Source organism: Schistocerca americana, chromosome 3 (genome assembly GCF_021461395.2).
Source record: "Schistocerca americana isolate TAMUIC-IGC-003095 chromosome 3, iqSchAmer2.1, whole genome shotgun sequence".
In the NCBI taxonomy this organism is placed as follows: Eukaryota; Metazoa; Arthropoda; class Insecta; order Orthoptera; family Acrididae; genus Schistocerca; species Schistocerca americana.
The window spans coordinates 208,405,631-208,423,343 of record NC_060121.1 but is presented as its reverse complement, the minus strand read 5'-3'; the positions used below and the strand labels follow the sequence as shown (position 1 = coordinate 208,423,343).

The 17,713-nt window shown below is 41.9% G+C and overlaps 1 non-coding gene across 1 annotated transcript; it reads right to left on the bottom strand.

Moving 5' to 3' along the window:
• Positions 1-17,088: 17,088 nt before the first annotated feature.
• On the bottom strand, positions 17,089-17,163 carry Trnas-cga. Its single transcript has one exon. It is a non-coding gene; the product is annotated as a tRNA-Ser (tRNA).
• Between the last annotated feature and the right edge of the window lie 550 nt (positions 17,164-17,713).

Below are 17,713 nucleotides of genomic sequence, written 5' to 3'. Positions count from 1 at the left end.
AGAGATCACACGCCGTTTATATGTATACTCCTTGTTCCACCCTGTATGAGTGTACATGGGTGTGAATGGAAGTCAAGTGTAGCGGGAGCATGGACCAAAGGGAACAGTTTAAGGGAATAGCAGTCATTGCCAACATTACGAGAATAACGGCAGGTAGGCCAGAGCAGCAAGTAAAGATGAAAACAGGCACGAGGGTAGGTTACAATGTTGGTGCGGGGGTGAGGTGAGTTTCCCCACCACCGCGTTTGAAGAGGAACGTTGGTCGGATTTTGGCGCGTGGAGGGCACTGTGGGGCCAGCCATGAGACGGACCGGACGCGGGAGCACAGCAGCTCGCAGATTTGGTGAGATAGAAATGAGGTAATATGGCTAAAAATTCACGACAGGGTATGTTCATAGCACGCATTCAACATCCCTTCATCGGTACAGGTTACGGTTTTAATTTATTTGCAATAGTTTTCTCTGAAATATGTTTGTGAAATTTTGCTTTGTGGTAGTGAGCATGCGACAGGAACCACCAGTTCATGTAGCTATTTCCCGAGTTGTAAGCTTCACTTTTAGCTCAATGAGTGCAGAGTGCGTATCGGATGGTAGATCGAGAAATTTCTATCGCGAAATTTAATTATTTTTGGTACTTTCTTTGTGAGTTCAGTTCGCACTTCATTTTGGCGCCAATAGTACATCATGTTTGCCCAGAACCTTTTCTCTGATAGAGGTTATCTGCCTTCAGCAGTGGCCTACCTTAAATTTCTAGTGGTGTAATTCATGCATGACGGTAAGTGAGTCTTAAAGAATGAATGACGACTTTCCCGCTAAAGACTGTGTGGCCCACTTATGTATTTCTTGTGTTATTATGAAATTATGTGTCATATATTTTTTGTGTCGTTATGAAATTATGTGTCATATATGAAATTATTCCTGTAGTGTTTTCGTTTTGTCATTGTCCTACCCATGAGAGGTAACATTGATTCAGAGATAAGTCTTGTAACTAAAGAAAAATTGTAATGTGTCGGCTTCTAAAGTTTTCATCAAAGTAGAAAATAAATCTATTAAATGAGAGTCAGCATTTCAGTTAAGAAATATTCCCCCAGACACCTGACACATGAAATGGGTAGGATGTATCTTATTCAGTTCGATTTTCTAAAGTTAATGAAAGACAGAAATAATCTGCAATGTGAATTTAGATAGGCTACCAGCTGCTATAGTGACGGCTTTGAATTCAACCACCCCAGAACGTGTTATCTTAGAGAAACTCGCTCCAGTTTCCGTTGCGCACATCTCAAAAATAATTAATTTGTTTACCAATTTAATCAAATAAGGGTCAAAATATAGATACCATTTCTTATGGGCCTGGTATATTAGCAGCCAGGACGCAAAGTCGAGTATAATTCTCTAAGGTAACGCGAGGAGATGGTCATACAGGTTCAATATAAATTAAAAATATATAAATAACCAGCATACAGCCAACCAGCAGTCATATAGCAGTTGAACTGCAGACAACACGAGCTGTGTACCTCCTTCCTGATGGAATGATTGGAACTGATCGGCCTAACAAGCGCTGCACGTGCATGGTTGTTTACGTCTTTGGGCGGGTTTAGTGACATCTCTGCACAGTCAAAGGGACTGTGTCTGCGATACAATATCTACAGTAAACGTCTATCTTCAGGAGTTCTGGGAACTGGAGTGATGGAAAACTTTTTTTGATCTGTGTATAACACACAATGCATGGGTCTAATTGAGTTGCCTCCGGTAATATTAACGGAATCACATGGAGTTATGACGCTATGTTTTAATCTATGTATCCACTTCTTTTAAGTATTCCACTAATAAATTGTAGTTATTATATCGAATCCGTAGAGTAAGAAGGAAACACTTCTAGGTGAGAGAACACGCCTATCCACCTGTTTCCTGTACAGCGCTTCTTGTGCTTACTTGTTCTTAGTGCATGCCTGTCTTACATGACTCAGATCGGCCGCGTGCAACAATGCGTGGAAGAAAGTTGGCAACGTGGAAGAAATAGGGGCAAGTCTGAATCAGACAAGTACTAACTTATTTATAAATAAGTTCTTACTTTAAGAGCATAAACTTCCGCGACCTGGGCTGATTTCAATCCACTGCGCGACGTAAACAACTCTCTGCAGGTTACAGAAAACTCTGACAGGTGTCAGTCGCCACCAGCCCCTACGTCAGCAGTACTACGTCACGATGGCAGCTGCTTCCTTATGCGACGACATCAAAGTGATATTCCTCCCCCTTGATTCTGTCACCCAATAACAGTACAGTATGCCAAGTTCACAGCCATTTTGAAGTAACAGATATAAAGCAACAATCATAAACCCAAGTAATCATCCTGTTTAAGGATTACTGAAATAGGTTACGAACTCTGGCAGTTATATACACATGAAGGGTTACACATGCAGGAGAATCTTAGTGAATTGCATGCTTGATAATGTTTACTTCTACATGAATATTACTGTGTAAAACACATTTGAATTTAGATAATTATGTGGCTGTACGTTCTCAGAGACTATATAGAGACTATGCTTGTCGTAGCAATAATAGAATATCATTCTCGAGAACGATTTAGCAAATTTTTCGTCGTTGTTGTTGAGGTCCTCTGTCCGATGAATGATTTGATGCAGATCTCCAGGCTACTCTGTCCTGTGCAAGCCTCTTCATCTCTGCATAACTACCGCAACCTACGTCCATTTGAACCTGCTTACGTATTCACCTTATGTTCTCTCACTACAGCTTTTTCCCGCTACTTTTTCTTCCATTACGAAACTGACAATTTCTTCATGTCTTAGGATGTGTCCTTTCAACCGATCCCTTCTTTTAGTCAAGTTGAGCTATAAATTTATTTTTTCCTCTGTTCGATTCATTAACTTCTCATTTGCCATTCGATCTATCGATTTAATCTGCAGCGTTATACTACATCTACATCTACATCTATACTCCGCGAGCCACCTTACGGTGTGTGGCGGAGGGTACTTATTGTACCACTATCTGATCCCCCCTTCCCTGTTCCATTCACGAATTGTGCGTGGGAAGAACGACTGCTTGTAAGTCTCCGTATTTGCTCTAATTTCTCGGATCTTTTCGTTGTGATCATTACGCGAGATATATGTGGGCGGTAGTAATATGTTGCCCATCTCTTCCCGGAATGTGCTCTCTCGTAATTTCGATAATAAACCTCTCCGTATTGCGTAACGCCTTTCTTGAAGTGTCCGCCACTGGAGCTTGTTTAGCATCTCCGTAACGCTCTCGCGCTGACTAAATGTCCCCATGACGAATCGCGCTGCTTTTCGCTGGATCATGTCTATCTCTTCTATTAATCCAACCTGGTAAGGGTCCCATACTGATGAGCAATACTCAAGAATCGGACGAACAAGCGTTTTGTAAGCTACTTCTTTCGTCGATGAGTCACATTTTCTTAGAATTCTTCCTATGAATCTCAACCTGGCGCCTGCTTTTCCCACTATTTGTTTTATGTGATCATTCCACTTCAGATCGCTCCGGATAGTAACTCCTAAGTATTTTACGGTCGTTACCGCTTCCAATGATTTACCACCTATGGCATAATCGTACTGGAATGGATTTCTGCCCCTATGTATGCGCATTATATTACATTTATCTACGTTTAGGGAAAGCTGCCAGCTGTCGCACCATGCATTAATCCTCTGCAGGTCCTCCTGGAGTACGTACGAGTCTTCTGATGTTGCTACTTTCTTGTAGACAACCGTGTCATCTGCAAATAGCCTCACGGAGCTACCGACGTTGTCAACTAAGTCATTTATGTATATTGTAAACAATAAAGGTCCTATCACGCTTCCCTGCGGTACTCCCGAAATTACCTCTACATCTGCAGATTTTGAACCGTTAAGAATGACATGTTGTGTTATTTCTTCTAGGAAATCCTGAATCCAATCACAAACCTGGTCCGATATTCCGTAAGCTCGTATTTTTTTCACTAAACGTAAGTGCGGAACCGTATCAAATGCCTTCCTGAAGTCCAGGAATACGGCATCAATCTGCTCGCCAATGTCTACGGCACTGTGAATTTCTTGGGCAAATAGGGCGAGCTGAGTTTCACATGATCTCTGTTTGCGGAATCCATGTTGGTTATGATGAAGGAGATTTGTATTATCTAAGAACGTCATAATACGAGAACACAAAACATGTTCCATTATTCTACAACAGATTGACGTAAGCGAAATAGGCCTATAATTATTCGCATCTGATTTATGACCCTTCTTGAAAATGGGAACGACCTGCGCTTTCTTCCAGTCGCTAGGTACTTTACGTTCTTCCAGCGATCTACGATAAATTGCTGATAGAAAGGGGGCAAGTTCTTTAGCATAATCACTGTAGAATCTTAAGGGTATCTCGTCTGGTCCGGATGCTTTTTCGCTACTAAGTGATAGCAGTTGTTTTTCAATTCCGATATCGTTTATTTCAATATTTTCCATTTTGGCGTCCGTGCGACGGCTGAAGTCAGGGACCGTGTTACGATTTTCCGCAGTGAAACAGTTTCGGAACACTGAATTCAGTATTTCTGCCTTTCTTCGGTCGTCCTCTGTTTCGGTGCCATCGTGGTCAACGAGTGACTGAATAGGGGATTTAGATCCGCTTACCGATTTTACATATGACCAAAACTTTTTAGGGTTCTTGTTTAGATTGTTTGCCAATGTTTTATGTTCGAATTCGTTGAATGCTTCTCTCATTGCTCTCTTTACGCTCTTTTTCGCTTCGTTCAGCTTTTCCTTATCAGCTATGATTCGACTACTCTTAAACCTATGATGAAGCTTTCTTTGTTTCCGTAGTACCTTTCGTACATGATTGTTATACCACGGTGGATCTTTCCCCTCGCTTTGGACCTTAGTCGGTACGAACTTATCTAAGGCGTACTGGACGATGTTCCTGAATTTTTTCCATTTTTGTTCCACATCCTCTTCCTCAGAAATGAACGTTTGATGGTGGTCACTCAGATATTCTGCGATTTGTGCCCTATCACTCTTGTTAAGCAAATATATTTTCCTTCCTTTCTTGGCATTTCTTATTACACTTGTAGTCATTGATGCAACCACTGACTTATGATCACTGATACCCTCTTCTACTTTCACGGAGTCGAAAAGTTCCGGTCTATTTGTTGCTATGAGGTCTAAAACGTTAGCTTCACGAGTTGGTTCTCTAACTATCTGCTCGAAGTAATTCTCGGACAAGGCAGTCAGGATAATGTCACAAGAGTCTCTGTCCCTGGCTCCAGTTCTGATTGTGTGACTATCCCATTCTATACCTGGTAGATTGAAGTCTCCCCCTATTACAATAGTATGATCACGAAACTTCTTCACGACGTTCTGCAGGTTCTCTCTGAGGCGCTCAACTACTACGGTTGCTGATGCAGGTGGTCTGTAGAAGCATCCGACTATCATATCTGACCCACCTTTGATACTTAACTTAACCCAGATTATTTCACATTCGCATTCGGTAATAACTTCACTGGATATTATTGAATTCTTTACTGCTATAAATACTCCTCCACCATTGGCGTTTATCCTATCCTTGCGGTATATATTCCATTCTGTGTCTAGGATTTCGTTATTGCTCACTTCCGGTTTTAACCAACTTTCCGTTCCTAATACTATATGCGCACTATTTCCTTCAATAAGAGATACTAATTCAGGAACCTTGCCCTGGATACTCCTGCAGTTTATCAATATTACGTTGACTTTTCCTGTTTTTGGTCTCTGAGGACGGACGTTCTTTATCAACGATGATAATGTCCTCTCTGGTAAGCCGTCAGGTATTTTATCGTTTCGCCCAAGGGGGGGTCCCTCTAACCTAAAAAACCCCCGTGTGCACGCCACACGTACTCTGCTACCGTAGTAGCTGCTTCCGGTGTGTAGTGCACGCCTGACCTGTCTAGGGGGGCCCTACAGTTCTCCACCCCATAACGGAGGTCGATGAATTTGCAACCATTATAGTCGCAGAGTCGTCTGAGCCTCTGGTTTAGACCCTCCACACGGCTCCAAACCAGAGGACCGCGATCGACTCTGGGCACTATGCTGCAGATATTAAGCTCAGCTTGCACTTCGCGTGCGATGCTGGTTGTCTTCACCAAATCAGCCAGCCGCCGGAAGGAACCAAGGATGGCCTCAGAACCCAAGCGGCAGGCGTCATTCGTTCCGACATGTGCTACTATCTGCAGCCGGTCACACCCAGTGCGTTCAATAGCTGCCGGAAGGGCCTCCTCCACATTACGGACGAGACCCCCCGGCAAGCACACCGAGTGCACACTGGCATTCTTCCCCGACCTACCCGCTATTTTCCTAAGGGGCTCCATAACCCGCCTAACGCTGGAGCACCACATTTCAAAAGCTTCTAGTTTCTTATTGTCTGAACTAGTTATCGTCTATCTTTTACTTCTGTACAGGTCTACAATCTAGAAAAAATCTTCTTCCAACAAGACTTCCTAACACTTAAGTTTGTATTAGATGTTAACAAATTGCTCTTTTTCAGAAACGCGATTCTTGGTATTGCCAATCTACATTTTATATCTTCCCTACTTCGACCATCATCACTTATTCTGCTGCCCAAATAACGATTTTTAGTATCTCATTTCTTTATCTAACTGACTCCGCACCGTCCGAGTTAATGCGATTATAAGTTATTAACCTTGTTTTACTGTTTTTTTTTTTTTAATTTATGTTCATCTTATAACTTCTTTTCAAGACACTATCCATTCTGTTCAACTGCTGCTCCAGGTCTTTTGCTGTCTGTCATCAGTAAATCACAAAGTCAGATCTTTAATATCCTTTCTAAATTTCTTCTTAATTTCCTTCACAGAATGCTCAATGTACAGACTGAATAACATTGGTGACAGGCTACAAACCTGTACCAATCCCCTTCTCAACTATGGATTTCCGTTCATGTCCTTCGACTCTCACAACTGTAGATTGCTTTCCGCACGAATTATAACAGATCTTTCGGTCCCTGTGTTTTGTCCCCGCTGTTTTGAAAATTTCAAAGCATGTAGTACAGTTCACATTATCAAAAGCTTTCTCTAAATCTGAAAATGCTATAAATGTAGGTTTGCTTGCTCTGAACCTATCAAGGGTAAGTAATATTGTCTCGCGTGTTCCCACATTTCTCCAGAAACCAAACTGATCCTTCCCAAGCCGAGCATTCACCATTCTACCATTCTTATGTAAATAATTTCTCGCCAAAAGTTTGCAACCATGAGTTGCAAACCAATGGATCTTGCACACCAAGTGGAATAATTTGGCGGTGAATAGCTTTCTCAAGGACGTGACGATGTCAACAGTTGTGGGAGGAAGTCGTCTACTCCAGTGGCTTTATTTTCACTTCAGTGCTCTATCAAATTATTCTTGTAATATCATACTTCCCATCTCATCTTCACCTACTTCTTGTTCTATGTGTATATATTGTTCACAAGCTTGTCCTCCTTACACAGATCCTGTACGTATGATTTCCACCTTTCAGCTTTTACTTTTTTGCTGAGTACTGGCTCGCCGTCTGAGCTCTTGATATTCATACAATCGCTTCTCTTTTATTCAGAGGACTCTTTAATTTTCCTATAGGCAGCGCTTTCTGTCCCCGAGTTAGGCATGATTCTCGTACACATTTTTACCTTTCTCTCTTTTAAATAGGCAACTGACAATGCGCGACTGGAGTTAGTCAAAATCTCCTGTTCAGTGAGCTTGTGTCTCTTTTCGAGTTGTTCACGAGACATGTAAGTAACTAATTACGCATGTTTCTCGTACGTCTTATTGTCCCTTTTTGTCTTTTGGCTAGGAGACTGACGACACACGGTTGAAGTTGATCAAGATCTTCGCCGTTAGAGACATTTGGGAGTAAATGAAGAAATGGTCTGCACAAGGTCACAGGTCCGTGCAAACACGGTGGAAGTAGTGTCTCCTCGTTTACCACAAACAATATCACGTAACCACTTTTTCCGTTTCCTCGAAGAGAGTGCAGGTAATAAATAGCGTTTGGCAGTCATCGGAATGTTGCCAAATCATCGACGCAGGTTTCAGTTTCATCATCGACTTCAAAACGCAGACGACCGAAAATACTCACCCTCAAAACATCGATGTTCTTAATCTTCGATGTTAAGTGATGTATTCATAGGGCCGCGCTGAGTTGACCACAGCGGTATTAACTTTTAAGTTCCACCCGTAGATGTCGGCGCTCTTAGCCTCTGCTATTGGGTCGTTCTGGAGGCTTGAAAAATGTTGGTTACAAGCAGACATCCGGGATGCTGAAAACATGCGGTCGGAATTTCCCGTGTTCGCTGACCGTTGGTTTCAGGGAATGGAAGAAGAGGCCGTCATGACTAGCCAGAGGGACCAACTAAAATGCTGAATACAAGGTATTTCAATAAAAAAGTCCATCTATTAAGATACTGGAAAGCCAATACCACAAAAAAGAAGAAAATTATGACAAGTGCAAGGGCTTAGACGCGCCCTCTGTACGATGTATAGTCTCTAATTTATTTTATGTTAAATACTTTGTGAACAGTATAAACTTCAAAAATTAATAACGTGACGACACTTTTATCGATTTTTATAAATCTGGAAGCATGAATGGTCAACAAAAACACTGAGAACAAGAGCCCGTCACCTTGATCCCACAAAGAAGCCAAAAGGTTTTGCCCTACCGAGGAACCTCTGGTGCCGCCTTAACAGGTTAAGGACTGGACATGGTTGTTGTAGCTACTTCAGGTACAAATGGGGCTGGATCAGTTCTCCACTGTGTGAATGTAATCAAGAAAAGCAGACAATTGAACATCTAATCCAACGCTGTCCACTTCATTCATTCCCTGGAATTCACGACGACTTGTTCACTCTCACACCCAGCTTAATTAATTATTTAAAAAACACGGACTTTAAGGTTTAATCTTGTCTTATATCATATGTATATTGTATAAAATCACTTGTCTTACATCAGCTGCATATTGTATAAAACCACCATACGATTAAATAAATAAATTAACGTGTCTATGGAAAGGTCTCGTAGAGATTTATCAAAGAAGCGAAACATAATTGTTATGTACATAACCAATTTTGAAATGGAAAATAGTGTACTTTTAGTCATAAGATTAATTAATATGATGAAAGTAGCGGCAGAATTGTAAAATAAACATAGTTCGGGAAGTATGAGTTCACTTACTGTTAATTGCTTATATCTATTAACGACAATAAAACAACAAAAAAATTGCATTATGGAATTAGAATTTACGAGAAAACTAATGAATGTAATGAACTGAAGGTAGCAACGAAAAGATGAGAAAATTTGCATGCAAATTCCTGTGCAATACATATGCACAGTGATATATTTATAGTGTTTATATGTGTCGGAAGAAAGGAAGTTACAATACGAGCATATAAATATCTGGTATCCATCTTGGCGCAGACAGTCTGGTTTTGGGGGCACTAGGAGGAAAATGGTCTTGTTCTGGCAGTATTTGCAGTTAGTCGTTGTGGTGAATTTTGTACTCGCGGTTTCACGAAAATCTGAAAATTTTCTCACGTGTCTAAACATGGACTTACAAAATATACTCGCGTGTCGCTAGCAAATACTTAAAATGTTTTTGAATAGCGAACTTTGAAGATTTTTCGTCAGGAAACCATTCCCAACTCTGAAATTTCACCGCCAACCTTAGGGAGTGGTTTTTGAAACTGGTTATTTTGCCAATTCAGACTGAGGAATTTAAATTTTAAGCGATTGGGACAGAGAATTGTTGCGAGATTTTAGAGTACACGGGATACTGCCTGATTTTTCAGTTCTCACAAGCCGTAATAACATTCAGCATTGGCAATTCATAAACTTGTAAGTGTGAGAAAAACGGGAAATAAATACATTTTTTGTTAAACATTAATTCGTGACTGTATTTAACACTTTATGCAAATGCCTGTCTGCATTTAATTGAAAGTTTCCTCTTTTCAGTTGAGAATTTTAGAGCGAATACGACGAGTGATTGGTTGGCCGCTAAACTGTATATATATAACCATTCACTGTGGCCTTGGTAGAGTGCTACTGACTGGAACGTTGATACACTGATAATGTAAACAGTAGTGCTGGGGTTCCGAGCTATGTCAGTTATTTTTTTCGATTCATTTATTATTATTATTATTATTGTTACTAGTTTATTTTCCCGAGACGATTGCAACGTTGTGTGCAAACCATCAGTGTTAAAAAACACTGATGGTTTGCCCACAACGTATTTGGCTTGTCAGTGTGTTAAGTTTTTTGGTGTTTCCATAATTCTGTCCAACTCCTGTACATCTAATGCCACATTCATTGATCAATAAATAGAGGGAAAACAAACGTTACATATCCCATAACTTCTTGTCTGGACACTGTATGGTTTTTTATTGCCTGTTGGTCGTAATGCTACAATCTTCTCCTGTGGCATTGATGCTGGTCATAAAATAAAAAAAAAAAAAAAAAAATCGGAAACCATAAACGGCGAACGGCGAAGCACAACAAGGCTGTCAATGAAGCCTAGCAGTAAGGCGATATTTTCGGATGGTAAATGACGAGGACAGCGGGCAGCTACTGGGCGGAAGGGGCCGAGGGGAAGGACCGTTCCCCACACCACACTTCAAGGACCATTTCCGCTCCCCACACTTCACCACTCGCAGGCATTCTTATGAGCTGCCAGCTGTACGCCACTGGGGGCCAGTTGTACAATTTCGTTGTGTACCCGGGGGTAGCTAATCGAGTAATAGGCTAACCACGCGTTAACTTTGAGTGCACGTTGTACGGCGCAATTTATTCCCCGGTTAGTCATTCCGGGAGTAGCTTTCCCGTCCAGTTAAGTTGGTAACAGCTGAGGAGCACTCTGGGTATTTCTGCGTACGACATTTCATATTTTTATTTAGTCGTCGTCTGCAGAAACAGCCGTGTTTAACATGAGCGATATGCGTCCCACATCGCAGAACTTATCGCCTGACGAAACTGTAAATGAGTTCAAGAGCGTAGCAGAAAACACGAAACCTTATGTGGTCTCATGCAATGAAAAGGTAAATGTAAAACATTGAACTAAGCGTGTAAGATATTTGGTATAACATGACGATATATCTTGAAATTAGTTAAAACAATCAGATATTTGTTGTTTGTTCAAAGATCTTTCTACATTGCCTAATAGCCGGCCGGTGTGGCCGAGCGGTTCTAGGTGCTTCAGTCTGGAACCGCGCGACCGCTACGGTCGCAGGCTCGAATCCTGCCTCGGGCATGGATGTGTGTGATGTCCTTAGGTTAGTTAGGTTTAAGTAGTTCTAAGTTCTAGGGGACTGATGACCTGAGATGTTAAGTCCCATAGTGCTCAGAGCCATTTGAACCATTTAATCCTGACTTGGGCATGGATGTGCGTGATGTCCTTAGGTTAGTTAGGTTTAAGTAGTTCTAAGTTCTAGGGGACTGATGACCTCAGATGTTAAGTCCCATAGTGCTCAGAGCCATTTGAACCGTACATTGCCGAATAAAGCGTGGGACAAAATATGCGCGTTTCAGTTCCAAACAACTTCACGTAGATCGAAAGAGCAGATCCAACAAAAGTATGATTTTTTTGTTTAAGATAGAAATATGTAAATATTATGCCCAGAAAAGATGTCAGATGCTAGATGCTACGGATTGGCGATGGGCCATACGTGGAATATCAGTTCCAAGTTGTGCGCAATGAAATAGACGAGTTGATAAACTCGTCAACTGGAGGACGCCACAGTCAGTTAGATTCCGCTCCAACATTTCTAGGCAAGATAATGTCCCATTAACTGTAACTGTATGGTGAAATTCGATGTGTTTTGTGAAATAGTTGGTCTTTTCAGTGTCTCTGACAAACTGTGACAACACAGACAGTATGGATATTGATTTGACTGACAATTCCGAGATGTGTTACGGGCTAGCCTACTGTTGTATTTACTTTTTAGAATGGTAATTCATTACAACAGCAATGGGTTTTCTGCAGAATATACCTTCGCTGAATTATTGAACATTAGCTGTGCACCAACTTTCGCAAATCTTTGGCATATAAAAATCCCATTTCTATGACGTGATGATTATTATTTATATTGGGGACATGTATAAGGAATAAGATGCTAACACTTCCAATGAATAACCATAATCTGTTTTTTGTATTGCTGGGGTAGAGATATGCCGATGGCACATACCCAAACTGCAGGCTGTTGTTATTGTATGTCACCCTAAATGTTTGAGGAACAGTAACTGTTTTACACACAACTCTGGCTTATGCCATCCCCTCTATCTGCTATATGTAATCTGGGAGGGAAGGGGAAGTAACTGGAGATGTGACACCTTCACTGTGTTCTTTCTTCTTTCCTAGAACCATCCCAGTTTTAAATTGTTTCTTTTCAGAGTAAAAATACCTATTCTCAAATGTGACAGAATTAGCAGAGCTGCAGATAGCGCTGCTTCAAAAGTAGCATGACAAGGACCAGAGAAGGAAACAAGAACTGTATCAGTTTAAAAAAAGGCATAAAGCTAAAAATTAGGATTAGTAAAGAGACATCAAAACAAGTGATTTCAGAATAAAAATCTGCTAATCGACATACATTTGTATGTATTCTGGCCCGGACTGCTGGAGTTGGCAGGCGTGTCTACGTGAGGTGTGCTTGCTGATGTGTATGGATAGTGTGCGTTTCTCTGTTTCTCTTTTCTTGATGAACACTGTGGCCGAAAGTTTTGTGTTAGCGTCTTTTATTTGTGCCTGTTGCAACTTAATGTGTCTTCTTCGTGGTAAGTAGCAATCTATCTTTACTTACATTGTTCATATTCCACATTCACTTGTTTATTTTATTTTAATTTAATTACAAAAGAGAATTGAAATAAAACTGTCTTTTGTGAATGTTGTTCATTCACATACACATCCTTTTAATAATACTGCTGACTGTCCCCTTGCCAATGCCAATGAAGTCTCCAATGGAGAGAAGGAAATTACTGGAGGCAAATCATCTGAGTATCAACAGTAGCTGGTTCGTTGATGGAACAGAATCGTTTTTGAAAGAAAGGAAAGAATTACATAACACAAATTGTGTGACAGTTCAAGAGAAATTTAAAAACCTAACTTGGCAGCCACTCCTTTCACTGAAATGATTATCTCGATTCAATAACTAGAGAGTCCTGTTAGGTTAATGACAAGTACCTATGCTCTTATAACACACAGATAACTATTATTTTATGATCACTATGGATGTGCCTATGTGGATAATATTAGTAACTGAGAAGCAAATCAGTTATATGATACAGTTTCCTTTTTTTAAAAGAAAAGAAAATATCTTCACTTTACTGTTAATTTTACTGTCTTAAGCTTAACTTGAATAAGCACAAATTGTCCGTGTGATTCTGAGGTTCTCCAAGATGCGCAGATCTGTCCTTGACAGAAGAAGCGTGGGACCATCTGGGACGTCAATTCTGCCCCAGTGCCACTATCCAGGATATCGGGGACAGTTACAACAGTTGTGGATCACCTTGTCTCAGGAGTGGATAAAATGGCCTTTTTATACCCTTCCCAATCGAATGAGTGCTTGCATACAAGCCAGAGAGCGTGTAATTTCATACTGAAAAAGGTGTTCATGCTGTCAAGTTTTTCTTTTATGTACGGGGTGTGTTTAAAACGTTAGGTGACTTTATATTTTTATGAAAAGAATGTTTATTTATTGATCAATATTCATGTTGTCCCCGTCAAAGTAATCCCCCACAGATACAACACACTTGTGCCAACGCTTCTTACAATCCTCGAAGCACTTCTCATGAGCACTTTTTGGTACGCCTTGAGTACTTCCAACGATGCAATTTTTATTTCCTCAGTCGTTGAAAATCTTCGTCCTTTCATAGTTCTCTTTAGTTTTGGGAACAGGAAAAAGTCGCAGGGGGACAAATCCGGTGAACATGGTGGCTGAGGCATGATTGTCGTGTGGTTTGCGGCCAAAATTTTCTCACAAGCAACGATGAATGAGCAGGTGTATTGTCGTGATCCAAAAGCCACAATTCCGGAACTTTTTTGCGTATTGCTTCTCGCAAACGTCGAGATAATACTCCGTACTGACCGTTCGACCTTGACTCAAAAATTCATGATCTACCACGCCACGCTAATTGAAAAAAACAGTGAGCAAAACTTTGAGATTTGATCGAACTTGGCTCTCCGGTATGGTGCCACTGGGACGACTGGGCATTGGTTACGACGTCATAGCCGTAAACCCATGTTTCTTCACCAGTTATGACCCATTTGAGCAAATCAGGATCATCACTGACGTCAGTCAAGAGCTCCTGAGCGTTGCTCATGCGACGGTTCTTGTGATCAAAATTGAGAAGTTTTGGAAGAAACTTTGGTGACACACGTCTCATGCCCAAAATATCCGAAAAAAATGACACGAGCCGATGGATATACCAACATCCTCAGCAACTTCTCTTACGGTAATTCGACGATTTTCCAAAACAATTTTCTTCACAGCTTCGACGTTATCATCTGTTGTTGATGTGCTGGGGCGTCCAGAGCGAGGTTCGTCATTGGGATCTTCTCGGCCATCTTGGAAACTTTTTTTTTTACTTAGAGCAGACTCGCCGTATGCCACTATCAAGATTTCAAGTGTTTTAGGGCACTTTCATTTTTCACATAAAATTGAAGCAAAATCTTTGCTCCGTTTTTTATAATAATCGAATATCGCCGAGCACACTGAAACGCGTCTAACCTTTCTATCTGTCAAAATGAAACGAAGATGCTGTGCAATTGAAACTGTGAACATATGTTTGGGACATGTGTACCAACATAACGAAAAAAAAGATTGATAATCGAATGCTACGTTGCCCGTCCAATTTGAAACGTCTTCTTACTTTTTGAACAGCCCTCGTACATTTTTAGGCAGTTTGCTAGTTACAGGAGGTAGGACGTCAAACGGGCCGACTTGGAGCAGGAGACGCACCACAGGACATTTTGATTTCCACTGTCCATATTTTTACAAATAAATTCATAAAACTTTGTCAGCATGACCAGGAAGGATTCAGGATTCACACTCATAGCAGTGGATGTTCGAAAACATAGCGAAGTAATTTTTTTACATGTTTTCACTTACTAATGGCTTCATTTCGTACTACAGGTTCACTTTCCTCCATAAGTAAGAGAAATTCTTAGACGAATTTTGCGCAGCATATAAACCAATACTTAAAGGTGTATGAAACTCTAGAATATTCAAAATCTATTAAAAACTGTGGTAAAAATTGGGGTAATTAACTACGAATTTTGTGTTTTTTCTAAACATGAAGTTTAAAATATAGCAGCTCATTCGTTTTTTCATAAATTAAATAAATTCTAGAGTTTCATACACATGTAAGTATGGTATGTATGCTGCGCGAAATTCATCGAAGAATCTCTCTAACTTATGAAGAAAAGTGAACCTACAGCAACAAATGCAGCCATTAGTAAGTGAAAAAAATGATGAAATTTCACACGAAAAAAAAATTACTTTGCTATGCTTTCGAACTTCCACTGCTATGAGTGTGAATCCTGAATCCTTCCTGGTGATGCTGACAAAGTTTTATGAATTTATTTGTAAAAATATAGACACTGGAAATTAAAATATCCTGTGATGCCTTTCCTGCTCCAAGTCGGCCCATTTGACGTCCTACCCCCCCTTAACGTGAGCCTGCCGGGGTGGCCGAGCGGTTCTAGGCGCTACAGTCTGGAGCCGCGCGACCGCTACGGTCGCAGGTTCGAATGCTGCCTCGGGCATGGATGTGTGTGGTGTCCTTAGGTTAGTTAGGTTTAAGTAGTTCTAAGTTGTAAGGGACTGATGACCTCAGATGGCCTTCAGAGCCATTTCAACCATTTTTGAACCCCTTAACGTGAGAGGCGGGTCGTATTTGCTTGGTAGTTAATACGGGTAGAAGACTCTTCGTACCGAACCCATATTGATTTTTTTGAACACAGTAGCTGGACCTCGGATGTTTCAGACGTTTCTGAGACTGGTCTTCCGCGCTGTGCAGATGATGGTGTCGGTGCCGACGGTGATGTGGACGCTGGACCCTGTGATCGTGGACGGCGGAGAGGCGTCGTCCGGGCGCAGCCTGCCGCTGCCCATCTGGCTGCCCGGGCTGGACACGTCGGCGTCGCCGCTCTACGAGCTGGTGTACGCGCTGCAGGTGTGCACGCTGGTCGTCGCCGTCGAGGCGTCGCTCTACCTGGACGTCTTCTTCGTCGTGCTGATGCTGGCCATCGCCGGCGAGCTGCACGCGCTCAACGACGCCGTGGCGGCCATCCGGTCGCCAGCCGGCAGGCCGGGCCACGCTGTACCTGCACGTGCGGCGACTGGCACTGTGGATGTCGCCACCGGTGCCGCCCCGAGCGCGTACAAGGCTATGGTCGGCGTCGTGAGCCGTCATCAGCTGATCTTGGCGTAAGTACCCACACATTTTCTTCAAAAAAATGGTTCAAATGGCTCTGAGCACTATGGGACTCAACTTCTGAGGTCATTAGTCCCCTAGAACTTAGAACTAGTTAAACCTAACTAACCTAAGGACATCACAAACATCCATGCCCGAGGCAGGATTCGAACCTGCGACCGTAGCGGTCTTGCGGTTCCAGACTGCAGCGCCTTTAACCGCACGGCCACTTCGGCCGGCACATTTTCTTCCCAAATCAAGAAAGCAATAAAATGTAACTAAAAATACGGAATTACTCAAAAACAAGGACGTGACTCAACTAATTTTTATTTAAATATAAATTGAGTGTGAATAATCTACACACCTTCGAAAGATGAGGATCTAAAGGTTTGATTTCAATCAGTAGAGCACTGATAATTACGTGAACAACCGATAGAGTGCTCATGCCCACAGATAACAAGTTCGATCATTAGTGAATAAGATGATTTCCAAGCAGCATGAGGTTTTCTTTTTTCGTGCTTTCGGAAAAGATGAGTCACTAATCTCAATGCAGAGGGCATTTCACCTCCAATTTCACAGTGAACCACCAAACAGCACAGGCATAGAATGAGATTTTCACTCTGCAGCAGAGTGTGTGCTGATATGAAACTTCCTGGCAGATTAAAACTGTGTGCCGGACCGAGACTCGAACTCGGGACCTTTGCCTTTCGAGGGCAAGTGCTCTACCAACTGAGCTACCCAAGCACGACCCACGACCCGTCCTCACAGCTTCAATTCTGCCAGTCCCTCGTTTCCTTCCTTCCAAACTTCACAGAAGCTCTTCTGCGAACCTTGCAGAACTAGCACTCCTGGAGGAAAGGATATCGCGGAGACATGGCTTAGCCACAGCCTGGAGCATGTTTCCAGAATGAAATTTTCACTCTGCAGTGGAGTGTGCGTTGATATGAAACTTCCTGGCAGATTATAACTGTGTACTGGACCGAGACTCGACTCGGGACCTTTCCCTTTCGCGGGCAAGTGCTCTACCAACTGAGCCACCCAAGCACAACCCACAGCCCGTCCTCACAGCTTCAACTTTGCCAGTACCTCGTCTCCTATCTTCCAAACTGGTAGAGCACTTGCCCGCGAAAGGCAAAGGTCCCGAGTTCGAGTCTCGGTCCGGCATACAGTTTTAATCTGCCAGGAAGCTTCAGCAAAAGCATAATATGTTGATTTAAGGAAATTCAATGAACTGAAAAAGTGTCTGGGTGATGTTGACAAGGGCATTAATCGACTTGACGAGGCCTGTAAAGAGC